Source organism: Myodes glareolus, chromosome 18 (assembly GCF_982192425.1).
Source record: "Myodes glareolus chromosome 18, mMyoGla1.1, whole genome shotgun sequence".
In the NCBI taxonomy this organism is placed as follows: Eukaryota; Metazoa; Chordata; class Mammalia; order Rodentia; family Cricetidae; genus Myodes; species Myodes glareolus.
In genome coordinates, this window is record NC_142043.1 from 3482108 (window position 1) to 3509991 (window position 27884).

Here is a 27884-nt window from a genome sequence, read left to right on the forward strand (position 1 = left end):
TGGACATGGGCCACGGCCGATTCAGGCACCCACTCCTCTGTCCAGAGAGCAATCTGGGGGATCTCTCCTTGGACCTGGGATCCCATATATAATCAAGTCTCCTGTAAACCCTAAAATGGGTCCCTTAGTTGAAATATAATCTTCCCTGATCCCATATTCATCCTTCCTCCCTCCCCCCCCCCATCCCAGGCCACCAAGCTTTCCCCTTTCTTCCCCTACTCCCTTCTCTCTAACCTTCTCCCCTTCCATCGACCCTCCCTCCCCCCCATGCACCCGAGGTTACCTGGGACTCTTGTCTATTTCCTACCTCCTGGTGGATAGCTAAATAATCTTCATCAGGTTCATCTTCTTATTTAGCTTCTCTAGGATCACGAATAATAGGCTCAAAGACCTTTAATTATGGTTAGAATCCACTTATGAGTGAATACATACCGTGTTCCTCTTTTTGGGTCTGGCTTACCTCACTCAGTAAAGCGTTTTCTATTTCCATCCATTTGCATGCAAAATTCAAGATGTCATTGTTTTTTACCGCTGAGTAAAACTCTAATGTGTATATGTTCCACACCTTTTTTAACCATTCTTCTATTGAGGGGCACCTAGGCTGTTTCCAGGTTCTGGCTATTACAAATAGTGCTGCTATGAACATAGTAGAACAAATGCTTTTGTAGTATGATCGGGAATCTTTAGGGTATATTCCCAAGAGTGGAATTGCTGGGTCCTGAGGGAGGTTGACTCCCAGTTTCCTGAGAAACCGCCACACTGATTTCCACAGTGGCTGCACGAGTTTGCATTCCCACCAACAATGGATGAGTGTTCCCCTCACCCCACATCCTCTCCAGCATAGGATATCATTGGTGTTTTTGACTTTAGCTATTCTGACAGGTGTAAGATGGTATCTCAAAGTGGTTTTGATTTGCATTTCCCTGATCGCTAAGGAGGTTGAGCATGACCTTAAGTGTCTTCTGGCCATTCGAAGTTCATCTGTTGTGAATTCTCTGTTAAGTTCAGTATCCCATTTTTTAATTGGGTTAATTAGAGTTTTAGTGCCTAGTTTCTTGAGTTCTTTGTATATTTTGGAGATCAGACCTTTGTCTGATGAGGGGTTGGTGAAGATCTTCTCCCAGTCAGAAGGCAGCCTTTTTGTCCTACTGACAGTGTCCTTTGCTTTACAGAAGCTTCCCAGTTTCAGTAGATCCCATTTATTCATTGTTTCTCTTATTGTCTGTGCTGCTGGGGTCCTGCTTAGGAAGAGGCCTCCTGTGCCTAAATCTTGTAGACTACTTCCCACTTTCTCTTCTATCAGGTTCAAAGTGGACGGATTAATGTTGATGTCTTTAATCCATTTGGACTTGATTTTTGTGCATGGTGATAGATATGGATCTACTTTCATTTTTTTACAGGTTGACATCCAGTTATGCCAGCACCATTTGTTAAAGATGCTTTCCTTCTTCCATTGTATACCTTTAGCTCCCTTGTCGAAAATTAGGTGTTCATAAGTTTGTGGGTTAATATCTGGATCTTCTATTCGATTCCATAGGTCGACTTCTCTGTTCTTATGCCAATACCAAGCTGTTTTCAATACTGTAGCTCTATAATAGAGTTTGAAGTCAGGGATGGTAATGCCTCCAGAAGTTCTTTTATTATATAAGATTGTTTTGGCTATCCTGGGTTTTTTGTTTTGCCATATAAACTTGATTATTGTTCTCTCAAGGTCTGTGAAGAAGTTTGATGGGATTTTGATGGGGATTGCATTGAATCTATAGATTGCTTTTGGTAGAATTGCCATTTTTACTATGTTGATTCTCCCAATCCAAGAGCAGGGGAGGTCTTTCCATTTTCTGGTATCCTCCTCAATTTCTTTCTTCAAAGACTTAAAGTTTTTGTCAAATAGGTCTTTCACTTCCTTGGTTAGAGTAACCCCAAGATATTTTATGCTATTTGTGGCTATCATGAAAGGTGATGCTTCTCTGATTTCCCTCTCTGCTTCTTTATCCTTTGTGTATAGGAGGGCCACTGATTTTTTGGAGTTGATCTTGTATCCTGCCACGTTACTAAAGGTGTTTATCAGCTGTAGGAGTTCTTTGGTAGAGTTTTTGGGGTCACTTATGTAAACTATCATATCGTCAGCAAATAACGAAAGTTTAACTTCATCCTTTCCAATTCGAATCCCCTTGATCTCCTTATGTTGTCTTATTGCTATTGCTAGAACTTCAAGCACTATATTGAAGAGGTATGGAGAGAGTGGACAGCCTTGTCGCGTTCCTGATTTTAGTGGAAAGGCTTTGAGTTTCTCTCCATTCAGTTTGATGTTAGCTGTCGGCTTGCTGTATATTGCTTTTATTATATTTAGGTATGATCCTTGTATCCCCAGTCTCTCCAACACCTTTATCATAAATGGGTGTTGAATTTTGTCAAATGCTTTTTCAGCATCTAGTGAGATGATCATATGGTTTTTTTCTTTCAGTTTATTTATATGATGGATTACATTGATAGATTTGCGTATGTTGAACCAGCCCTGCATCTCTGGAATGAAGCCGACTTGATCATAATGGATAATTTTTCTAATGTGCTCTTGGATTCGGTTTGCCAGTATTTTATTGAGAATTTTCGCGTCGATGTTCATGAGTGAGATTGGCCTGTAATTCTCTTTCTTGGTTGTGTCTTTGTGTGGGTTTGGTATTAGGGTAACTGTAGCTTCATAAAAGGAGTTAGGCAATGACTCTTCTGTTTCTATATTGTGGAATACGTTAAGGAGTATAGGTATTAGCTCTTCCTGGAAGTTCTGGTAGAATTCTGCATTGAAACCATCTGGTCCTGGGCTTTTTTTGGTAGGGAGATTTTTGATAACAGCTTCTAATTCTTCGCGACTAACAGGTCTATTTAGATTGTTCACCTGTTCTTGGTTCAACTTTGGTATATGGTACTTATCTAAAAAAATGTCCATTTCTTTTACATTTTCCAACTTTGTGGCATATAAACTTTCATAGTAAGATCTAATGATTCTCTGAATTTCCTCTGTGTCTGTGGTTATGTCCCCCTTTTCATTTCTGATCTTATTAATTTGCATGTTCTCTCTCTGCCTTTTGATTAACTTGGCTAGGGGTTTGTCAATCTTGTTGATTTTCTCCAAGAACCAGCTTTTTGATTCATTGATTCTTTGGATTGTTTTCTCTGTTTCTATTTTGTTGATTTCAGCCCTCAGTTTGATTATTTCCAGTCTTCTAGACCTCCTGGGTGAATCAGCTTCTTTTTTTTCTAGATCTTTCAATTGTGCTGTTAATTCACCAATGTGTGCTTTCTCCGCTTTCTTTAATTGGGCACTTAGTGCTATGAACTTTCCTCTTAGCACTGCTTTCATAGTGTCCCATAGGTTTGAGTATGTTGTGTCTTTGTTTTCATTAAATTCAAGGAAGAGTTTAATTTCTTTCTTTATTTCTTCCTTGACCCAGGGGTGATTTAGTAGTTGACTGTTCAGTTTCCATGAGTTTGTTGGCTTCCTGGGGGGAGCATTGTTGTTGAATTCTAATTTTAGTCCATGGTGATCTGACAAGACACAGGTAGTTACTAATATTTTTTTGTATCTGTGGAAGTTTACTTTGTTACCGAGTATGTGGTCAATTTTCGAGAAGGTTCCATGAGCTGCAGAGAAAAAGGTATATTCTTTCCTATTTGGGTGGAGTGTTCTATAGATGTCTGTTAAATCCATTTGATTTAATACCTGCAATAGGTCTCTCAATTCTCTGTTTGGTTTCTGTCTGATTGACCTGTCCATTGGTGAGAGAGGAGTGTTGAAGTCTCCTACTATTAGTGTGTGTGGTTTGATGACCGCCTTGAGTTCTAGAAGAGTTTCTTTTACATATGTGGGTGCCTTTATATTAGGAGCATAGATATTCAGGATTGAGATTTCCTCCTGATGAATTGTTCCAGTTATGAGTATGAAATGTCCATCTCCATTTCTTCTGACTGATTTTAGTTTGAAGTCAATTTTGTTAGATATTAGAATGGCCACGCCCGCTTGTTTCTTAGGTCCATTTGCTTGGAAAACCTTTTCCCAACCCTTTACTCTGAGTAAGTGTCTGTCTTTGTGGTTGAGGTGTGTTTCTTGTAAACAGCAGAATGTTGGATCCTGTTTTCGTATCCAATCTCTAAGTCTGTGCCTCTTTATAGGTGAATTGAGTCCATTGATATTAAGTGATATTAATGACCAGTGGTTGTTGACTCCGGTCATTTTTTTTTAGGTAGTAGAGTGTATGTGTTTTTCTTCTTTGCTTTGTGCTTGTGAATGGTCGCTAGATGTTCGAGTTATTGTAGGCCGTGTTGGGAATGTTGGATTCCTTCGGTAGTGATTTTCCTTCTAATATTCTCTGTAAGGCTGGATTAGTAGCTATGTATTGTTTAAATTTGTTTTTGTCCTGGAATATTTTGTTTTCTCCGTTGATAGTGAACAATAGCTTGGCTGGGTATATTAGTTTGGGTTTGCATCCATGGTCTCTTAGTTTCTGCAGTACCTCTATCCAGGATCTTCTGGCTTTCATGGTTTCCATAGAGAAATCCGGTGTAAGCCTGATAGGTTTACCTTTATAAGTTACTTGACCTTTTTCCTTTGCAGCTCTTAAAATTTTTTCTTTAATATTTATGTTTTGTGTTTTGATTATTATATGACGCGGGGATGTTTTTTTCTGATCCAATCTATTCGGTGTTCTGTATGTTTCTTGAACCTTCATAGGAATATCGTTCTTTAGGTTGGGAAAGTTTTCTTCTATAATTTTGTTGAATATATTTTCTGGGCCTTTGATCCGCAGTTCTTCTCCTTCTTCAATCCCTATTATTCTTAGATTTGGTTTTTTTATTGTGTCCCAGATTTCCTGAATGTTTTGTGAAGAGAATTTGTTGGATTTGTCGTTTTCTCTGACCAGAGCATTTATTTTCTCTATGGTATCTTCAGAATCTGAGATTCGTTCTTCTATCTCTTGTATTCTATTGGTTATGCTTGACTCTGTAGTCTCCGCTCGTTTACCTAGGTTTTCCATATCCAGCCGGTTCTCGTTTTGTGTTTTCTTCATTGCCTCCATTTCAGTTTTCAATTCTTGGACTGTTTCCTTTACTTGTTTGATTGTTTTTTCTTGGTTTCTCAGGGTATCACTCACGGATTTACTTATTTCTTCAAACTTTTTGTTATATTTCTCATCCATTTCTATACTCATTTCTTCAAACTTTTTGTTATACTTCTCGACCAGTTCCATAAGGGAGTTATTCATATCCTGTTTAAGGGACTCTATTGCTTTCATAATGGCACTTTTTTCCACTTCATCTGGATTAGAGTGTTCAAATCCTTCTGTTGTAGGGTCGTTGGGATCTGATATTTTCATGTTGTTCTTCAGATTGTTGGAGGAGGTCTTGCCTTGGCGTCTGCCCATCTCTTCGATCAAATACTCTCTATTGGAACTTCTGGTATCGGGTCAGGTTCCCTTGTTGGGCAGGGAGTTCACTGATAGAATGCCTACCTTTCCCCAGGCAGGGTATTGAAGCACAGGCACTCCCTCTTTCCGGGATGCCCCTACAGAGCAGGCCCAGTGTGCAAGGCAGCTGAACTGGGGAAATTTTATGGCCTCAGTGGAAGGGGAGAAATATAGAAATTTGTACCTGGATGGAAGCTGGGATGGCAGGCGGGAGAGCCTAGCAGTGTGGAAACAGCACTGCAGGCTGACCTGGGAGTCTATGGGGTCGGGGAAAGTCCTAGCACCTCCTCACCGGGCCCCTGCCGCGGGCCCGAATCAACTCACCACTCCGAAGGTCCTCTGGATGGAAGCTGTGATGGCTGGCGGGAAGCTAGCAGGGTGGAGCCAGCAGAGCAGGCTGACCTGGGAGTCTATGGGGTCGGGGAAAGCCCTAGCTCCCCCTCGCAGGGCCCCTGCCCTGCCCGAATCAACTCACCACTCCGAAGGCCCTCTGGATGGAAGCTGGGATGGCTGGCGGGAAGCTAGCAGGGTGGAGCCAGCAGGGCAGGCTGACCTGGGAGTCTATGGGGTCGGGGAGAGCCCTAGCTCCCCCTCGCCGGGCCCCTGCCGTGGCCCGAATCAACTCACCCCTCGGAAGGCCCTCTGGATGAAAGCTGGGATGGCTGGCGGGAAGCTAGCAGGGTGGAGCCAGCAGGGCAGGCAGACCTGGGAGTCTATGGGGTTGGGAAAAGTCCTAGCTCCCCCTCGTCGGGGCCCCTGCCGTGGCCCAGATCAACTCACCCCTCGGAAGGCCCTCTGGATGGAAGCTGTGATGGCTGGCGGGAAGCTAGCTGGGTGGAGCCAGCAGGGCAGGCAGACCTGGGAGTCTATGGGGTCGGGGAAAGCCCTAGCTCCCCCTCGCCGGGGCCCCTGCCGTGGCCCGGATCAACTCACCCCTCGGAAGGCCCTCTGGATGGAAGCTGGGATGGCTGGCGGGAAGCTAGCTGGGTGGAGCCAGCAGGGCAGGCAGACCTGGGAGTCTATGGGGTCGGGGAAAGTCCTAGCTCCCCCTCGTCGGGGCCCCTGCCGTGGCCCGGAACAACTCACCCCTCGGAAGGCCCTCTGGATGGAAGCTGGGATGGCTGGCGGGAAGCTAGCTGGGTGGAGCCAGCAGGGCAGGCAGACCTGGGAGTCTATGGGGTCGGGGAAAGCCCTAGCTCCCCCTCGCCGGGGCCCCTGCCGTGGCCCGGATCAACTCACCCCTCGGAAGGCCCTCTGGATGGAAGCTGGGATGGCTGGCGGGAAGCTAGCTGGGTGGAGCCAGCAGGGCAGGCAGACCTGGGAGTCTATGGGGTCGGAGAAAGTCCTAGCTCCCCCTCGTCGGGGCCCCTGCCGTGGCCCGGATCAACTCACCCCTCGGAAGGCCCTCTGGATGGAAGCTGGGATGGCTGGCGGGAAGCTAGCTGGGTGGAGCCAGCAGGGCAGGCAGACCTGGGAGTCTATGGGGTCGGGGAAAGTCCTAGCTCCCCCTCGTCGGGGCCCCTGCCGTGGCCCGGATCAACTCACCCCTCGGAAGGCCCTCTGGATGGAAGCTGGGATGGCTGACGGGAAGCTAGCTGGGTGGAGCCAGCAGGGCAGGCAGACCTGGGAGTCTATGGGGTCGGGGAAAGCCCTAGCTCCCCCTCGTCGGGGCCCTTGCCGTGGCCCAGATCAACTCACCCCTCGGAAGGCCCTCTGGATGGAAGCTGGGATGGCTGGCGGGAAGCTAGCTGGGTGGAGCCAGAAGGGCAGGCAGACCTGGGAGTCTATGGGGTCGGGGAAAGCCCTAGCTCCCCCTCGCCGGGGCCCCTGCCGTGGCCCGGATCAACTCACCCCTCGGAAGGCCCTCTGGATGGAAGCTGGGATGGCTGGCGGGAAGCTAGCAGGGTGGAGCCAGCAGGGCAGGCTGACCTGGGAGTCTATGGGGTTGGGGAAAGTCCTAGCTCCCCCTCGCCGGGGTCCCTGCCGTAGCCCGGATCAACTCACCCCTCGGAAGGCCCTCTGGATGGAAGCTGGGATGGCTGGCGGGAAGCTAGCTGGGTGGAGCCAGCAGGGCAGGCAGACCTGGGAGTCTATGGGGTCGGGGAAAGTCCTAGCTCCCCCTCGTCGGGGCCCCTGCCGTGGCCCGGAACAACTCACCCCTCGGAAGGCCCTCTGGATGGAAGCTGGGATGGCTGACGGGAAGCTAGCTGGGTCCCTTGTATAGGTCTTATGCATGCTTTTATACCTGCTTTGAGTTCAGATAAATTAAGTTTTTTTATAATTGAAGACTCAACGATAAAATGCATCAATAAGTATTGCTAATTGCATGCAAATTATTTTATATGTAATTTGAATGAAAATTGCCCCATAGTCTCATATATTTTTGTTTTGTCCATAGTTAATAAACTATTTGGAAAGCTTTAGGTGTTGGAGAAAATATGTCATTGGAAGTGTGTTTTGAGGTTTAAAAGCCAACACCAGGCCAAGTGTCTCTTTTTCTCTCTCTGGTCTACTGATCAGATTCAAAAATCTCTCAGCTATTTCTTCAGAATTATGCTGACCTGCTGCATGCTCCCAGCAATGAAAATATATTAACACTCTTAAACTTTAAATAATTCCCAAATTAAATTTTTTATAAGTTACTTCATCATGGTGTCCTTTTATATCAATAAATAGTAACTAATATACAGATAATGAAGCCATTTTCACTTTTTCAGATCTCTTCAACTTGCAAAAAGTCTGAGAAATTATTAAATCATTGCCACATAAGTTTATGCTTATAATAAAAGAAGACTTACACAAAATTAATTTATTTGAGTAGTTAAATATTTCAGAAACTTTGTTCTACTACAATCATCAAACCTAGATTTTTTTTTAAAAAAAAGCCTGTCTTCAGCTAATTCATTAGATGTGTCTGCTGCTATTGCTACAGTACATTAAATAGTCATAAGTTCTGTGACATTCAGAAGCTGTTAAATGTCCATTTTGCAGTTTTACATTTCTGAGGAGCACCTGACATCATCCAATTATACAACTTGAAAAGAAAGTGGCTAGGGGCTGGAGAGATGGCTCAGCGGTTAAGAGCATTGCCTGCTCTTCCAAAGGTCCTGAGTTCAATTCCCAGCAACCACATGGTGGCTCACAACCATCTGAAATGAGATCTGATGCCCTCTTCTGGCCTGTAGGCAGACACACAGACAAGAATATTGTATACATAATAAATAAATAAATATTTTAAAAAAAGAAAAGAAAAGGAAGTGGCTAAAAGAATAACATTTTAACACTAGTGAGTGAAATTGTACAAGGTGGTGACAAAAAGTCACAGGATATCATACATCATTACATCAAAATCCAAAATACACTAACACAGCAATGTCACTATTTTTATTACGATATTTATTAATTTTTAAACTTTTTTAATAATAAGTTTTGATTATATTCTTTCCCATCCCTTAAATCCTCCCAGATCCTCCCCTTCTCCTTACTTGCCCAATTCCATGTTCTCTCAAATAATCATCAAAAACCAAAAAGAAAAAAAAAACAATAATCAAAACAATCTCTCTCCAAAGACAAAATCCAATAAAGCATAACAAAAACAAAAGTGTGTACACAAAAATGTTTGTTTTGGCAAACTACTCCTAAATTTGAGACCTTCCACAAAGTGTAGTTAAAATACCTGTTATCACTCCACTTCAAAAAAATTGACTTTCCTTCTCCCAATAGGTATTAAAGGCAGAGTGCATCTGGGTTAAATATGGGACTTTGAGTCCACTTCCCCATCTCTGTGCCGGGATTTTATATGAATTGCGTTTGTTCAGGTTTTGTGCATGCTGTTACAGTCACTGGTAGTGTATATTTGCATCAGCAATGTCTTTTCAGAGAATACTGTTCAGAGACAAGTAAATGTAGTTTAGTGAACTCAGAGAAGTCGTGATAATGCTGGCCTGCAATATCAGCACTTGGAAAATTGTACTGTAGGAAATAGTACAGTCAGTAGTTACCCCCCCACTGGGATATGGCCTCTTATACTATTTATGCAGATATAGAGCATGTGTCAGGTCTCTTTTTTCTATGTGTGGGATTCGGTTTCTGTTCCCCATTCCAGCAGAGGTTTCTGATTTGTGAGTTTACCCCTAAATAAACTGTCTATTGTTTTCAATTCTGAGCTAGTGTGGGATTTCTTTTAAGTGTCCTTCATCATCATCTGGCACTCATGTGGATTTGGACTCCACGCCTAACAGGCAGACAGCCTAAAGGTCTAGCAAATCCACAACCCAGACAGTGTACCAACGCTGCCCACTTGGTTTGCTTTTACCTAAACAGATTTTTATACAACTCCTGCCAGAGCAGTGCTGCCTGTGTGTGATAACTTGGAAATTTCCCAAGCTCATGCATAACTGCCATGTTCCCTGGCATGATTCTCTGGCGTGGTTCTCTGGCGCAGTTTCTTGCCCTGTGGTGACTTGTGCAGTTTCCTGCTCCCTGACCATGAGTTCTTGCTCTGTGTATGGAGTTGATTTAATTGCTTTTAATTTGTCAAGCAAAGCGTATTTCTCAGTATTAACCAGTACCAAGTCAGGAAACTAAAGTAGCTCAGAAACTAAAGCGGCCCAGGACCATTCCTGTCGCCACCGTGACTCTGCAACTACGACATCTGCTGGACAATAAAGATTATTACACCTAAAACAGTTTATCGGATCACTTAACAGGTAATTAATAAATCAATATGACAGATTACATTAATATTGAAATGTTTAGTAACTTTTATGCTAATACTATGGATTGTATTATGCAAGGCTTATATGGTAATGGTAATAGCTCAATTTATTGGATATTGGGACTCAGTATTTTTCTTCATAGTCTCTCATTAAGAAAGAATGTGACCCTTTTAGGAATGATACAGTTTTTAAAGATCAAAAATGAACAACTAGTTGACAGGATTAATACCATAGAAAATCAAAAGATACCTGAAAAAAATAATAGTATTGAAAAGGATAATATGAATTTTACAGACAAAGTTGAATCCATATCTAAGGGTACTAAAAAGTATTTAAAAGAATTCAAACTGTTGAATTTGACAATCAAAATTTGTTAAAAAAGTTATGATAAATTAGAAGATAGAGTATCTCTCCACGATAGCAATCTGCATGCTATTCAAGTAATGTCCAAGAATGGGATGTTATCTTTAAAAGAGAAACTTCAAACATTAGAATCACATGTGAAGAATGAAGACCAGAGGCTAGGCGTCTCAGTGAAATCACTAGAAATATATACAGGCCAGGAGATTCAGGCTTTACAAAAGACAATAGTAAAAAAGATTTGAAATAATTGAGAAAATTATTGGACCTGATAAACATGGAAAAAAGACACAAGGACAGGATTCCACATCACCAGTAGCTGTCAGAGATGACTTAATCAGGGTATTAGATTCCTACCATGTAATCTACTCTGACAAAGCATCAAGTTCTAAAGGCCCAAAAGGATCCAAACAAGGTAGACATAAGAATGAATGATCTAAAAGGAATTAAGTAAGCTGTTGTAACTTATGGTTTGCATTTCAAATTTGTTAGGGAGATGATAAAGACATGGTCTTCTAGCATCAAAGCAACACCACATGTTTGGATTCTGTTAGTTTCAGCAGTCTTGGATGATGGGTCTCTATTAATGTTTAGAATTTATTTCAGAGAAGAGGCAAAAAATTTAGAACAACAGGGAAAAGCAAAAGGACTTGAGACTTCCCAAGATCAAATTCTTGTTGAAGGCACTTATGCTGACACACAGGTTCAAGCTCGTTACAATAAGCAAATCTTGTCCCTATGCCACAAAGCAGCCTTAAATGCTTTGGAAAGGATTCAAGAACTAGGAAAAAGAATTGAAACATATACCAGGGTTAAACATGGCCAGAAAAAAATCTGACTTTTTAGAAAGATTAATTAAAGCTGTACAAATAGGAGTAACAGACCCAGATGCTAGATGAGTACTTATTGAATCTCTGGCTTTTGAAAATACCAACTTAGAATGCAAAAAGATATTTAGGCCTTTAAAAATTAGATCAGCACCTATGGATGAATGGATCCTGCATACATTGAACATTGAGACATTTGACTATAATACTGAATCTTGGGTAGGAGAAGCAATTTCCAAAGGAATGAGGAGATATCAAAATGCCAAATGTTTTAATTGTGGTAGAATAGGACATCTATTGTAGTCAAGAAATTCCTAGAAATAATATCTCCTCTGGGAATGGCAAGAATAGAAAGAATCAGCCTTCAGGTATATGTAGAAGGTGAGGCAAAGGCTGACATTGGACCAATAAATATCAACAAAAGACAAAAAGACAACTCAATACCAACAGGAAACTCCTTGAGGGGCCTCTCTCAGGCCCCAAGCCAAAAGTGGCCCAGTCACTCCCAGCAACTGTGGAGGACAATGTCACACCAGGAAAACTAAAATTTCCAGAGCCTTCTGTAAAAGACCATACTGTTCTAGATGATGGCATAAACATAAAGGATAAGTAAAAAATTCCAGTAAGAAATATATATTCTGGCAGACTTCTATAAATATCAAAGAACAAAGCTAAGAGTATATATAAATGGTATTGTAATTGTTGGTTTGGTAGACACAGGTATAGGTGTGAGTATCATTACTCAAGAATCTTGGCATCCAAATTGGCCTCTTTAAGAAGAAGATGTTCAATTACTAAAATTTGGAACCATGTCTCTAGTTAAACAAAACACGAGATGGGTTGAATGTATTGAGCCAAAATGTCAAAGAGGGAAACTGAGGCCATATGTGGCTAATGTTGTAGTAAATTTATGGATCTGCTGCAGCAATGGAATACCCAGATTAACATTTCTGAAGTCCCAGAAATGTTAGGCTGTAATAAGGTACTATACACATAGCAAACTTTTAGAGGTACCAATAGCCCTCTAAAATGGTTAACTGAGAAGCCTATATGGGTTAAGTTGTGGCCTCTAGTTGAAGATAAGTTGCAGGCTTTAGAACAGCTGGTACAAGAGCAACTAGATGCTCACCATATTGAAGAATAAATCAGCCCTTGGAATTCTCCTGTATTTGCTGTAAAAAAGAAATCTGATAAATGAAAAATGGTGACAGATCTAAAAGATGTCAGTAAGGTAATTTAATCTATGGGTTTTCTACAATCTGGAATTCCTCTGACTTCTCTATTACCAAAAGGATGTCCCCTTAAAATTATTTATTTGAAAGATTATTTCTTCACTATACCTTTACAAGAAAAAAATAGAGAAAATTTTGCCTTCACAATGCCTACTAATAATAATTCTTAGCCTACTAGGAGATATCAATGGACATTCCACAAAAAATACTTAATAGCCCCACTCTGTGCCTATAGTTTGTACATCTGCCTTTGGAAATAATGCATAAGCAATTTCCTACTAATATAATTTACCGTTACATGGATGACATTTTGCTATCTGATTCAAACATAGATTCTTTATAAAGAATGTTTGAAGAAGAAAGTTTTGCCAAAATGGGAATTACAAATTGTTCCTGAAAAAATACAGAAAGGAGATTCTGTCAATTACGTAGGGTATGAAATCAGTTTTTAGAAAATTAGGTGGTGCGGGAGAATTGTCTGTATTCTGTCAATCATGTTTTAAATAAACACTGATTGGCCAGGCAGGAGATATAGGCAGGAAAAACAGACAGGAAGTGGAAATGATGCAAGGAGAGGAGGAGAACTCTGGGGAGGAGGAAGTTGATTCCTCCCACTCCTGCCCAGATCACCGAAGCAGCAGGATGTGATCTGTCCCTACTGAAAAAGGTACTGAGCCACATGGCTAACATAGATTAGAAAAATGGGTTAATCAAGATGGGAGAGTTAGCCAGTAAGAAGCCTGACCTAACGGGCCAATCAGCATTATAACTTACAGAGTCCTGTGTGTGATTTTTCTCTGGGACTAAACAGCTGAAGGGGGGGGGCAAGCAGGACAGAAAACCCGAACAAGATAGCTGTAGGGAACTGGGCAGGACATAAACGCAAACAAACAGGCCCGGCCCCTCCTGTAGGTACCCAGGTCTTTTTCCCTTTTCTTCCTTGGCATTTCGCAGGGCTGTTTGATCTCTGGCCCCTGGAGATTCTGCACGAGCACTGGCTTGAGGGTAGCTTAGAAAGAACTTGGCTGTCTTTGTTATGGTAATTCCACCTGTAATCAAGGTTGCAGCTACAGGCCCTACATGCCTCCCACGCCTGCCTCCCCCATAGCTGATTCTGCCTGAGGCGCTGGGAATGTATCAATCTATTCTACTGCTCCTGATGGGAGGGGACCTTGCCTCCTGGTATAAATACCCGACTTGAGTTTAATAAAGGGCTGCTTTTTTACTCTCTGGCAAGCGAGCAGGTCTCTTGTGTCTTTGTCTACTTAAACCCTTAGGACAATCGTCCATTCTCGTGGCCCTGGTTCAGGAAAGCACGCTCCTGGATTAGGCCTGGGTATCCACAGAAAAGTGCGGAAGCTAACACCCTCCTTTTACAGAATGGTGCCCACATGGATAACTGCATCCACAGAAAGCCTGAGAAAGCTTGGGAAAGACTAAAATAAAGCATTTTGGTTTTCAGCCGTAGCAGGAAAAAAGCTGTGCTGCTGCTGCTGGGCCTTAAATGCCCAGCTTTTAAAATGCCTGCTTTCTGGGCCGTCCTGCCAGGGAAAACTCTGACTCTTTCAAGCAGGCAGTCCTGACTATGGAAACACTGTTGCAGCTTACTTCCTGGCAAGGACCTTAAAACGCCTTAAGAGCTTTTGACTGTTGTTTTCTCCATATTCCTTAGCAAATTAAAGACCCATGTGGTCAGAAAAAGAGAGGTATACAGTAAAGAGAGATTCAAAGAGTAAGAAAAACTCTAAATGGTTTACACTGTGTTAAAAATATATGCAGGCTTGAAAAAAAAGGTTTAAAGCCTTAAAATAAAAAAGAAAGAAAGAGAGCAGTTGGGTGTGGTGGTACACACCTTTAATACCAGCACTGGGGAGGCAGAGACAGACGGATCTCTGGGAGTTCAAAGATAGCCTGGTCTACAAAAGGAATTCCAGGACAAAGATATACAGAGAACCTGTCTCAAAAAACCAAAAGTTAAAAGTAAAAATAAAACAAATAGAGGTTAAAATAAAGCCACATAAAGATGGAAAATACACAGAAAATCTTGATACTGTATGCTATTATGCTCTCTTTAAATTGTTTAAATGATTAGGAAGGAGCAACAGCTGCTAAAAAATATTTTCTTATAAATGCTGCAGAATTAATCCAAGATAGGTATTTTGAAAATACCTTGGCTTCAAAATTGAAGTCAAAAGGTATGTTACTTTGGAGATGAGATTTTACTTTTGTTTCCACAGAAAATGAGAGGCTCTGGAGTTAAGAAAAATCATCTTTGACCAAGGGAGACCACCTGAGCAATCTCCGGTAGGAACAGATGGCCCAGATGTCTGAGTTCCTCATCCAGAACAGGTTCAAGACTGCTGCCTGAGATGATCAAGACTACAGGACAACTTGATCATAACTCTAAATTTTCTTTAGGTCACCATAAGATTATCAGCACCCCCAACCAGCTGGAAGTAGCCTGAAATACTACACCCACATTCCCAAAAATGGACTATGGATATTTTTCTTTGTTTTTCTTTTTTAAAAAAGAGGGGGAAGTGGTGCGGGAGAATTGTCTGTATTCTGTCAATCATGTTTTAAATAAACGCTGATTGGCCAGGCAGGAGGTATAGGTGGGAAAAACAGACAGGAAGTGGAAATGATGCAAGGAGAGCAGGAGAACTCTGGGGAGGAGGAAGTTGATTCCTCCCACCCCTGCCCAGACCACCGAAGCAGCAGGATGTGAACTGCCCCACTGAAAAAGGTACTGAGTCACATGGCTAACATAGATCAGAAAAATGGGTTAATCAAGATATGAGAGTTAGCCAGTAATAGGCTAGACCTAATGGGCCAATCAGCATTATAACTTATAGAGATCTCAGTGTGATTTTTCTCTGGGACTAATTTACAGCTGGCGGGCCAGGCCAGACAGAAAACACAAACAAGCCAGCCCTTCATGTTACAATTAGGAAACAAAAGCACAAATTGGAAGAGACCGGTTGCAAACTCTTAATGACTTTCAAAGATTGTTAGGAAACATTTCCAGTCTACCACTGACTGTTGGGATAACATCAGATCTAATAATTCATTTAAACAAAATCTTAGATGGTGATAAAGACTTGAATAATCCCAGAGAATAAACAGCTGAATCAGAAAAGGAATTGACAATTGTGGAGAAATTACAGGAGGCACATGTGGATAGGGTGAATCCAATCTTAGTTATATTCTAGTCATGTTGCCTTTCAGAATTTCTTCTACAGGAAATTCAATGCAGAGGGACGATATTATCTTAGAATGGATCTTTTTACCACATAAACCAAGTAAAAAGCCAAAAACATATGTGGAAAAAGTCTCTGAATTAATTATAAAAGGTAAATTGAGGCTTCACCAATTATCAGGTATGAACCCAGTGGAGATTATAGTGCCTTTCACTACTAATGAAACAAAAAAGTTATGGGAAGACAATGAACCATGGCATTAGTTTGTGCTAAATTTTTTTGGAGAAACTAATAACAATTATTTCAAAAGCAATATACTTAACCTTATAAAGAGAACTTCCTGGATTCTTTCCCAAATTGTATGTGATGCTCCAATAACTAAAGCCCATACATTTTATACTGATGCAAATAAATCAGAGAAGGCAAGTTAAAAATCAGAAAAAATGAGTAAGGTGGAACAAAGCCCTTATAATTCTGTCAAGAAGGCAGAATTATATGCTATCCTCATGGTTCTAAGATATTTTTAAGAACCTCTTAATATAGTTTCTGATTTACAATATTCAGAAAGAGTTGTCTTGCATATTGAAACTGCTGAATTGATACCAGATGATACAGAATTGACTTAATTATTTATTCAGGTGCAAGACATAATCAGACTAACCCATGGGTACTCAAAAGATGAAATCTGGCATATAGATGTGTTCCACTTTGCGGAATTTGGAAAATTAAAATATGTACACCACACCATTGACACTTATTCAGGTTTTCAGTGGGCAACTGCTTTAAGCTAAGAAAAGCCTGATTCAGTAATTAAAAATCTATTAGAAGTTATGGCCATCATGGGTATACCTGCACAAATAAAGACAGATAATGACCCAGCATATGTCTCTAGGAAAATGAAAGTTTTTTGCTTATTATGATACTAAGCATATTACAGGTATACCACAGTTATAGAAAGATCAAATCGAACTATAAAGGATATGTTTTTTAAAAACATGGAAAGTTGTGGAAAATGCCCACAGAAATATATTACATAATGCTTTATTAACCTTGAATTTTCTTAACACTAATGTGAAAGGGCAACAACAGCAGCAGAGAGACATTGAAAAATAAGTTTTCTGAATTAAATCAGCTGGTTTATTTCAAGGATATGCTGACATCACAAGGAAAGCCAGGAGAAGTGCTGAACTAGAAAAGAGGTTTTGCTCTTGTTTCCACAGGAGGATAAGAAAAACTATGGATACCATCAAAATTAAGAAAGATTTGATTTGAAAAGGAGAAACTCCTTGAAAAAGAGAATTGGCAGCTCATCTACAGTGGTGACAACTATAAAGGTGGTAAAGAAAGCATGTAGGGTTGGGACAGTGTTCTGTTCTTTTCTTTCTTTCTTTCTTTCTTTCTTTATTCTTTATTTATTATTTATTTATTTATTTATTAAAAATTTCCACCTCCTTCCCACCTCCCCTTTCCCTGCCACTTCCCCCACACCCCTTCCCTCTCCCTCTCCAGTCCTAAGAACAGTCAGGGTTCCCTGCACCGTGGGAACTCCAAGGACCTCCCCCTTCCATCCATGTATAGGAAGGTGAACATCCAAGCAAACCAGGCTCCCACAAAGTCAGTCCATGCAGTAAATCAGAACCCAGTACCATTGTCCTTGGCTTCTCAGTCAGCCCTCATTGCCAGCCACTTTCAGAGAGTCCAGTTTGATCACATGCTCCATCAGTCTCAGTCCAGCCGGCCTTGGTGAGCTCCCACTATCAGTCCCACCATCTCCGTGGGTGGACGCACCCCTCGTGGTCCTGACTTCCTTGCTCATGTTCTCCATCCTTCTGCTCCTCATTTGGACCTTGGGAGCTCAGTCCAGTGCTCCAGTGTGGGTCTCTGTCTCTATCTCCATCCATCACCAGATGAAGGTTGTATGGTGATATGCAAGATATTCATCAGTGTGGCTATGGGACAAGGCCAGTTCGGGCACCATCTCCTCTGCTGCCCAAGAAACAAGCTGGGGACATCTCCTTGGACCTGGGAACCCCTCTAGAGTCAAGACTCTTGCCAGCCGTAAAATGGCTCCCTTAATTAAGATATCTACTTCCCTGTTCCCATATCCACCCTCCCTTAATCCCAACCATCCCATTCCCCCAAGCTATCCTCAAATCTCCCCTTCTCCCTTCTCTCTCCCTATCTCCCCTTACACATACCCCACCCCCACCCCCACCCCCACCCCCACCCCCACCCCCATGCACCGAACTTTTGCCTGGGAATCTTGTCTACTTCCAATATCCAGGAGGATAACTGCTACATCCACGGCTGTCACGCCAGTTTAGCAGAAATGCTGACTGGGCAGGCAAGTATTGCCGGAAGGATTGGGATTCGTGCTTCTCGGAGCTGTGTGTTCCAGGTGGTCCCTTGGCAATCAGTTGTGGTATAATGCCACCTGAGTCGCCATCTGTACTAACTCGACTTCGCTGTCCTTGGAGCCATAATGTGTGTCTTTTCCCTTGTCTGTGTGTTCTTTGTGATCCTTACATATTGCTAACAGACCAGACTATTCCAGGCAGTTGTGGATATAAACAAGACTGCTGAGGACATTTTTGAATTCTGCTCTACTATTAATTAAAGCCTTAAAAAAGTAGCCAGTTCTGGGAATTGCCAGAATCATCATTAGGACAATTCCTTGATGATGTGGAATAAAAGGAGTTAATCTTAGCAGAAAAAACCTTAGAAGCCTTCTACAGGAAAACAGCATTAGGCATTTATGTACAACTTAACAGGAGGCCTATGCAACCTTCCATATGGCCAGAAAACCTAGGCTAATTGCAACATCTGACCCTGAGAGTTGGGAAGGGAAAGGAGTTGAGATTAATGGTACAAAATTAGTCTCAGAAAGTTTTTCCAGGAAGATAGTAGCCTTCTTCTTTCTCACCCAGACACACAAGGTACAGCCACCTGGTACAAGCTGATAAAGGTGGGCTAACTCAAGAACAGTGGTCTCTCTAATAACAAGAAAAAAGGGCTGACTTAATGGAATATGAGGAAACAAAAGTCCTTGTACCCATGCCAAAGTATCTTCAAAGATTCTCTTTGTAAAACTATTTTGTGCTGATCTTTTCTATTTTATAATCTGATGATGTATGCCTTTACCAAGTTCTTTGTCTGTAAAAATATAAATACCTCACAATAAAAGAATAAAGACTCAGCAGTATGTCTCATTGAGAATGACTGTCTGTCAATTTCCTCACCGTATCCTGATTTCTCCTGTGCCTTCGCCCTGATTCCCCACAGTCTGAGTGGCTCCCCTGAGCCGGTCCGTGATAGATAACTATATGATTTTCTTTGGGTTCATCTTCTTATTTAGCTTCTCTAGGATCACAAATTATCAACTCAACGTCTGTTACTTATGGCGAGAATCCACTTATGAGTGAGTACATACCATATTCCTCTTTTTGGGTCTGGGTTATCTCACTCAGTAAAGTGTTTTCTATTTCCATCCATTTCCATGAAAATTCAAGATGTTGTTTTTTACCGCTGAGTAGTACTCTAATGTGTATTTGTATTCCACAATCTCTTTATCCATTCTTTCACTGAAGGGCATCTAGGTTGTTTCCAGGTTCTGGCTATTAAAAATAGTGCTGCTGTGAACATAGTTGAACAAATGCTTTTGTAGTGTGATTGGGCATCTCTTAGGTATATTCTCAAGAGTGGAATTGCTGGGTCCTGAGGGAGGTTGATTCCCAGGTTTTTGAGAAACCACCACACTGCTTTCCAAAGTGGTTGCACAAGTTTGCAATCCCACCAACAATGGATGAGTGTTCCCCTCACTCCACATCCTCTCCAGCATAGGCTATCATTGGTGTTTTTGAGTTTAACTATTTTGACAGGTGTAAGATGGTATCTCAAAGTGGTTTTGATTTGCATTTCCCTGATCGCTAAGGAGGTTGAGCATGACCTTAAGTGTCTTTTGGCCATTCGAAGTTCATCTGTTGTGAATTCTCTGTTCAGTTCAGTACCCCATTTTTTAATTGGGTTAATTGGAGTTTTAGTGTCTAGTTTCTTGAGTTCTTTGTATATTTTGGAGATCAGACCTTTGTCTGATGAGGGGTTTGTGAAGATCTTCTCCCAGTCCAAAGGTATCCTTTTTGTCTTACTGACAGTGTCCTTTGCTTTACAGAAGCTTCTCAGTTTCAGTAGGTCCCATTCATTCATTGATTCTCTTATTGTCTGTGCTACTGGGGTTCTACTTAGGAAGTGGTCTATTGTGCCTATATATTGTGCCACTCAACATTGGATGAGTGTTCCCCCTTATTCCACATCCTCTCCAGCAGAGGCTATCACTGGTGCTTTTGATTTTAGCTATGGTGACAGGTGTAAGATGGTATCTCAAAGTTGTTTTGATTTGCATTTCTCTAATCGCTAAGGAGATTGAGCATGACCTTAAGTGTCTTTTGGCCATTTGAATTTCTTCTGATAGGATTCTCTGTTCAGTTGAATACTGAATTTTTTAATTTTATTAATAAGAGTTTTAATGTCTAGTTTCTTGAGTTCTTTATATATATTGGAGATCAAAACTTTGTTTGATGTAGAGTTGCTGAAGATCTTCTCCCAATCAGCAGGTTGCTTTTTGTCTTAATGGCAGTGTCCTTTGCTTTAGAGAAGCTTCTCAGTTTCAGAAGGTTCCATTTATTCATTGTTGCTTTTATTGTCTGTGCTGCTGGAGTTATACGTAGGAAGTGGTCTCCTGTGCCCATGTGTTGCAGACTACTTCCCACTTTCTCTTCTATCAGGTTCAGTGTGGTCAAATTAATGTGGATGTCTTTAATCCATTTGAACTTGAGTTTTGTGCATGGTGATAGATATGGATCTATTTTCATTCTTCTACAGGTTGACATCCAGTTATGCCAGCACCATTCTTTAAAGATGCTTTCTTTCTTACATTGTATAATTTTAGCTCCTTTGTTGAAAATCAGGTGTTCATAGGTTTGTGGATTAATATCTGGGTCTTCGATTCAATTCCATTGGTCAACATCTCTGTTTTTGTGCCAATACCAAGCAGTTTTCATTACTTTAGCTCTATAATAGAGCATGAAGTTAGGGATGGTAATGCCTCCAGAAGTACTTTTATTGTATAGGATTCTTTTGGCTATTCTGGGTTTCTGTTTTTCCATATAAAGTTGATTATTTTTCTCTTAAGATCTGTGAAGAATTTTGTTGAGATTTTTATTGGGGATTGCATTGAATCTATAGATTGCTTTTGGTAGAATTGCCATTTTTACTATGTTGATCCTCCCAATCCAAGAGCATGGGATATCCTTCAATTTTCTGGTATCCTCTTCAATTTCTTCTTCAAAGTCTTGAAGTTCTTGTCAAATAGATCTTTCACTTCCTTGGTTAGAGTTACCCCAAGATACTTTATGTTATTTGTGGCTATCGTAAAAGGTGATGCTTCTCTGATTTCCCTCACTGCTTCTTTATCCTTTGTTAATAGGAGGGCAACTAATTTTTTTGTAGTTGATCTTGTATCCTGCCACATTACTAAAGGTGTTTATCAGCTATAGGAGTTCTTTGGTAGAGTTTTTCGGGTAGTTTATGTTCGATATCATATCATGAGCAAATAATGAAAGTTTGACTTCTTCCTTTCCAATTCGAATCTCCTTGATCTCCTTATGCTGTCTTATTGCTATTGCTAGAACTTCAAGCACTATATTGAAGAGGTATGGAGAGAGTGGACAGCCTTGTCTTGTTCCTGATATTAGTGGGATGGCTTTGAGTTTCTCTCCATTTAATTTAATGGTAGCTGTTGGCTTGCTGTATATCGCTTTTATTATATTTAGGAATGAACCTTGTATCCCTAATGTCTCCAAGATAAAGGGGTGTTGATTTTGTGAAATGCTTTTTCAGCATCTTATGAAATGATCATATGGTTTTCCTCCTTCAATTTATTTATATGATGGATTACATTGATAGGTTTTCATATGTTGAATCAGCCCTGGCTCTCTGGGATGAAGCCTACTTGATCTTAATACATAATTTTTTGGATGTGTTCTTGGATTTGGTTAGCCAGTATTTTATTGAGAATTTTTCATCGATGTTCATGAGTGAGATTGGTCTGTAATTTTCTTTCTTGGTTAAGTCTTTGTGTGGCTTGGTATCAGGGTGACTGTAGCATCATAAAAGGAGTTAGGCAATGACTCTTCTATCTCTATTGTGAAACACATTAAGAAGTATAGGTATTAACTCTTCTTCAAAGTTCTGGCAGAATTCTGCATTGAAACCATCTGGTCTAGGGTATTTTTTGGTTAGGAAGGTTTCTGATGACAGCTTCTATTTCCTTGCGACTTAGAGGTCTATTTAAACTGTTCACCTGGTCTTGACTTAATTTTGGTATATGGTATTTATCTAAAAAAGTGTCCATTTCTTTCACATTTTCCAATATTGTGGCAAACATCCTTTTGTAATAAGATCTAATGATTCTCTGAATTTCCTCTGTGTCTGTGGTTATGTCCCCCTTTTCATTTCTGATCTTGTTCATTTGCGTGTTCTCTCTCTGCCTTTTGATTAGTTTGGATATGGACTTGTCAATCTTGTTGATTTTCTCCAAAAACCAGCTTTTTGTTTCATTGATTCTTTGAATTGTTTTCTGTGTTTCTATTTTGTTAATTTCAGCCCTCAGTTTGATTATTTCCAGTCTTCCACTCCTCCTGGATGAATCTGCTTCTTTTTTTCTAGAGGTTTCAGGTGTGCTGTTAAGTCTCTGATGTGTGCTTTCTCTGTTTTCTTTATGTGAGCACTTAGTGCTATGAGCTTTCCTCTTTGCACTGCTTTCATAGTGTCTTCTAGGTTTGAGTATGTTGTGTATTTATTTTCATTAAATTCAAGGAAGACTTTAATTTCTTTCTTTATTTCTTCCTTGACCCAGGAATGGTTCAGTAGTTGACCATTCAGTTTCTGTGAGATTGTAGGCTTTCTGGGGTTAGAATTGTTGTTGGATTCTATCTTTATTCCATGGTGATCTGATAGGACACAGATGGTTACTACAATTTCTTTGTATCTATGGATGTTTGCTCTGTTACCAATTATATGGTCAATTTTTGAAAAGGTTCCATGAGATGCTGAGAAGAAGGTATATTCTTTTCTGTTTGGGTGGAATGTTCTATAGATGTGTGTTAATTCCATTTGGTTCATTACATCTGTTAGTTCTCTTATTTCTCTGTTAAGTTTCTGTCTGGTTGACCTGTCTACTGGTGAGAGAGGAGTGTTGAAATCACCCACTATTAGATTGTGGGTTTTGATGTATGCTTTGAGTTCTAGTAATGTTTCTTTTACATATGTGGGTGCTTTTATATTAGGGGCATAGATATTCAGGATTGAGACTTCCTCCTGATAAACTGTTCCTGTTAGGAGTATAAAGTGTCTTTTTTCACCCCTTTTGATTAATTTTAGTTTGAAATCAATTTTGTTAGATATTAGTATAGCCACACCAGCTTGTTTCTTTGGTCCATTTGATTGGAAAACCTTTTCCCAACACTTTACTCTGAGGTAGTGTTTGTCTTTGAGACTGAGGTATGTTTCTTGTAAACAGCAGAATGTTGGATCCTGTTTTTGTATCCATTCTTATAACCTGTGTCTTTTTATAGGTGATTTGAGTCCATTGATATTAAATGATATTAATGGCCAGTGGTTGTTAACTCTGGTTATTTATTTATTTATTTATTTTTGGTAGTAGTGTTTGTGTGTTTCCCTACTTTAAGTTGTGCTGGTGGAGGGTTGTCAATGCTTGTGTTATTATGGCTTCCTTGATTTGTGATTTTCCTTCTAGTATTTTCTGTAAGGCTGGGTTTGTGGCAATGTATTGTTTAAATCTGTTTTTGTCCTGAAATATCTTGTTTCTCCATCGATGGTGAATGCAAACTTTGCTGGGTATAGTAGTCTGGGCTTGCATCCATAGTCTCTTAGTGTCTACAGCACATCTATCCAAGACCTTCTGACTTTGGTGGTTTCCATTGAGAAGTCAGGTGTAATTCTGATAGGCTTCCCTTTACATGTTACTTGACCTTTTTCCCTTGCAGTTGTTAATATTCTTTCTTTATTCTGTATTCTTTTGTGTTTTGATTATTATATGGCGAGGGGATTTTTTTTTAATCCAGTCTATTTGATATTCTGTGTGCTTCTTGTACCTTCATAGAAATATCCTCCATGGTTGGGAAAGTTTTCTTCTATAATTTTGTTGAACATATTTTCTGGGCCTTTGAGCTATATCTTCTTCTTCTTCTACTACTGTTATTATTCATAGGTTTGGTCTTTCCGCACTGTCCCAGATTTCCTGGATGTTTTATGTTAAAAATTTGTTGGATTTGTTTTATTTAATCAGTGAGTTTGTTTCCTCTATAGTATCTTCAGTGTCTGAGATTCTTTCTTTTATCTCTTGTGTTCTGTTGGCAGTACTTGTCTCTGTAGATCCTGTTTGCTTACCAAGATTTTCCATATCCAGTCTTTCCTTGGTTTGTGTTTTTTTCATTACTTCCATTTTATTTTTCAAGTCTTGAACTGTTTCCCTTACCTGTTTGATTGTTTTTTCTTGGCTTTCTTGGGTATCTTTGAGAGATTTATTTATTTTCTCTACAGTTTTGCTTGTCAACTCTATTTCTTTAGAGCAGTTTTTCACGTCCTGTTTAAAGTCCTCTATTATCTTCATAATGTTCCATTTAAAGTCTATTTCTTCTACTTCTTCTGAGTAGGGTATTCAATTCTTGTTGCATGATTCCTGGATTCTGGTGATGTCATGTTGCATTTCAGGTTATTGGAGGAATTCCTGCATTGGTGCCTGCCCATCTCTTTCTTCAGATGCTGCCAGGAGAGTCTTAGCATCTTGGTCCAAACTTTGCTGTGACTGACTCTGGTGGATCTCCTCCATGCAGGAGCAGGAACTATTCCTGGGCCAAGGACCAGTTTGGATGGATCTCCTCAGCACAGGAACAGTACTCCTGGTAGTCCAGGGACCCCACTGACAAAAGGACAGCCGTGGGGGGATGGCAGGGTCGAGTGGAACACAGAAGACCTTGCAGCAGGAACTGAATGTGCCCTGTACTCCCTTGAGGGGACCTTCTGAACTGCCTGGCCAGCAGACCCTCAACCCTCTGTGTGGGTCACCTTAGTGCAGGAGCAGGAACTGTTCTTGGGCCAAGGACCTTGCAGACAATAGGACAGGCTTGGGAGAGGGAGGGTCACATGTGACAAAGAAGCTCCTGCAGCAGGAGCTTAGGGGGCCCTGAGCTCCCTTCCGGGACAGTCCACCCCAGGGATGGCACACACTCATCCATCTGAATGGAACTCCTCAGCACAGAAACAGGGATGCCTGGTAGTCCAAGGACCCTGCAGACAAAAGGGCAAACTTGGGGGGAAGGGCAGGGTTGAGTGGAATATAGAAGATCCTGCAGCAGAAGCTGAAGGTACCCTATACTCCCTTGAGGGGACCTACTGGCCTGCCTGGCCTGCAGTCACTCTATTTAACATATTCTTCATACTTTGATTTGAACTTTCTATAGCTGCTTGCCCTGTAGAATTGTAAGGTATACCTGTGATATGATTTATCTTGTAAGAAGAAAAAAACTGTTTCATTTTACTACAGATATATATTGGACCATTATTAATCTTAATTTATGCAGGCATTCCCATGATGGCTCTAACTTTTACCAAATGTGTGATTACAGAATTAGTCTTTTTAGAACTTAATGCCATCACCCATTGAAATCCTGAATAGGTATCAATGATATGGTGTACATATTTTAATTTTCTAAATCCTACAAAATGGAACACATCCATCTGACAAATATCATCTTTTTGAGTAACTTTTGGGTTACTTTCTGCAGGTAGTAGAGTTTGATTGTATCTATATACAACAAGTAGGACATTTTCTTATTGTTTCCTTGGCTTGTTGCCTAGTGATGGAAAAATTTTTCTTCAAACCTTTGCTATTGACTTGATGTCTTTTTATGAAATTCTGGTGTGTACAGTACATTTCCCATCTATAGTTGATCAATTTCTTCATTACCTTGTGCTAGAGGGCCTCCCAAATGAGTATGGGATCTGAAGTGTATTTTATATATATGGGATTATTCTTATTCCTGATTATTTCTTGTAATTGAATAAGTAATAAAGTCAATTCTCTATCATCTCATTCAGCAGTTTCAATATGGAAAACAACTCTTTCTGTATATTATACAAATCAATAACTATGTTAAGAGGTTTTGTAAAATCTGTTAATACCATGTGAATAGCATATAATTTTGACTCATGGACAGAACCATGAGGACTTTGAGCCACTTTAATTAATTTTTTGATTAGTTCCTACCTTTTCTGATTGATTTGAATCAGGATAAATATAGGGACTTCAGATATTGGTGTTCCCTGTACAATGAGTGGAAGAATCCAGTTTTTTTCTCTGTATAAATTGAATTCTATTGATTTGGGAGATACTTGTTATTAATTTCTTCCAAAAAATACTCACTTTATGGTTTCTCATGAATTTTTTTGCTCTCTGTTCTATAGCTGGTCTGCCATCCAGGACAGTATGGTTTCTTAAAATAAGCATTATGTTCTTTAATTACTCTTGGAAGCTGTTTCCACCTTGATGACAGGAAACAACTAAAATGAATTTGACAAGGGAGCCTATGAGAGACCCCGCAAGAGGATTCCTAATGACAAAATATTACCTTGAATATCATTTATTGCTCTACATTTATTAGTCCAATGACTGCCTTTGCCACAATTTCTTCATAACCCAGAAGGTTATGAAGAAGATGTGTTTTGTTTGGATTATTAGAGAAAACATTCTTTTAAGTAACATCATGTTTGTAATATCTTTTAGATAAACTTGTTTGCTGAAATTGAAAGATTTGTCCTTTTATTTTTTTTCAAACCTCGGAAAATGACATCTCCTATGCAAGCATCATCATGATCAAAATTTTCAATACTAATTGTATCTTGGGTCCATTTCTCTAAGTGTATTGATATTGCCTTTGAAGGCCTAATTATCTTTTTACATTGTGAACTAATATTTTCTAAAGCTAGAGATTATAGATTCTGAATTTGTTATCATTTTACTTACCGCTGATGTCAGAAATCAGTGAAGAAATCAGTGAAGTTTTCTTTCGGACCCTGTATCACTTTAGTGAACGACTCAAATTTCTTTCCTACTTCTTCAATTCTGTCCTAAGCATTAAAAACTGCATGTCATAAAGTCAGGATGTGGCAATCATATAGAATTTTTCCTTTTACTACAGCATAATCTCCTTCTCCTATAAGTTGGTCTTGGGAGATTTGCATGTCTCTAGCCCTACTTTGTTGTTCAGTGGTCTTAACCTCATCTTTTTATAACATCCCTCACTGTAATTTAGGACCAGGCTCCAAGTTTGAAATCAAATAACTCATCTTAAGGGAAAAATCTGTCGTAACTTTACCATGAGTTTAACATCTGTTTAACAAAAGGTATATGTATGCAATATGAGACTATTGTTTGCTTAAATCTCCTTAAGTCTAACATTTTCACTGGATTTCAGTGAGTGTTTAAACAGTCATTTGGCAATTCCTGTAAGATGACTGGATAAGTTAAGCTTGTTTGTTTGAAAACAACAGACTGTTCCTTGCTAACCTTACAATACAAGACTAAAATTGGTTCTCCTTTAATTTCCTTTGCCTGGTTTTAAATATCTCTATGATCTGTTTTAATAATTTTTTTCTAAGGCCTCCATCGAGGCACTCATACCAACCAACTTTTTAGAGATAAAACAAGAATTATCAAACTGACAATAAATAATATCAAAGTGATAATTCAAATTATGTCAATTCTGGTTAAGTTGATTGTCACTTCATTTAATTGATTTAATTATTCCAATTTTAAACTATGCATTGTATAATCATGTAGAAACCTAAATCCATTGTAATGGTGTTTTCCATTTTTTAGTACTGGAAAAAATCTTTTTAAACTAATTTCTCCCTTTAAGAATTCTTAATTTTCCAAACAACTCTGTCAACAATGACAATGAAGATGTGAAGCTGACTGCTGCTGCAGTCAAAGTAGAAGCCTGAGCACATT

At 40.1% G+C, this 27884-nt stretch overlaps 1 long non-coding RNA gene across 1 annotated transcript; it reads left to right on the forward strand.

Annotated features, from left to right (window-relative positions):
- The first annotated feature begins 13174 nt into the window (after window positions 1-13174).
- LOC146890716 (uncharacterized) lies at window positions 13175-15448 on the forward strand. The gene is made up of 2 exons (XR_014998437.2): window positions 13175-13263; window positions 14834-15448. It is a non-coding gene; the product is annotated as an uncharacterized LOC146890716 (long non-coding RNA).
- The last annotated feature ends 12436 nt before the right edge of the window (window positions 15449-27884 follow it).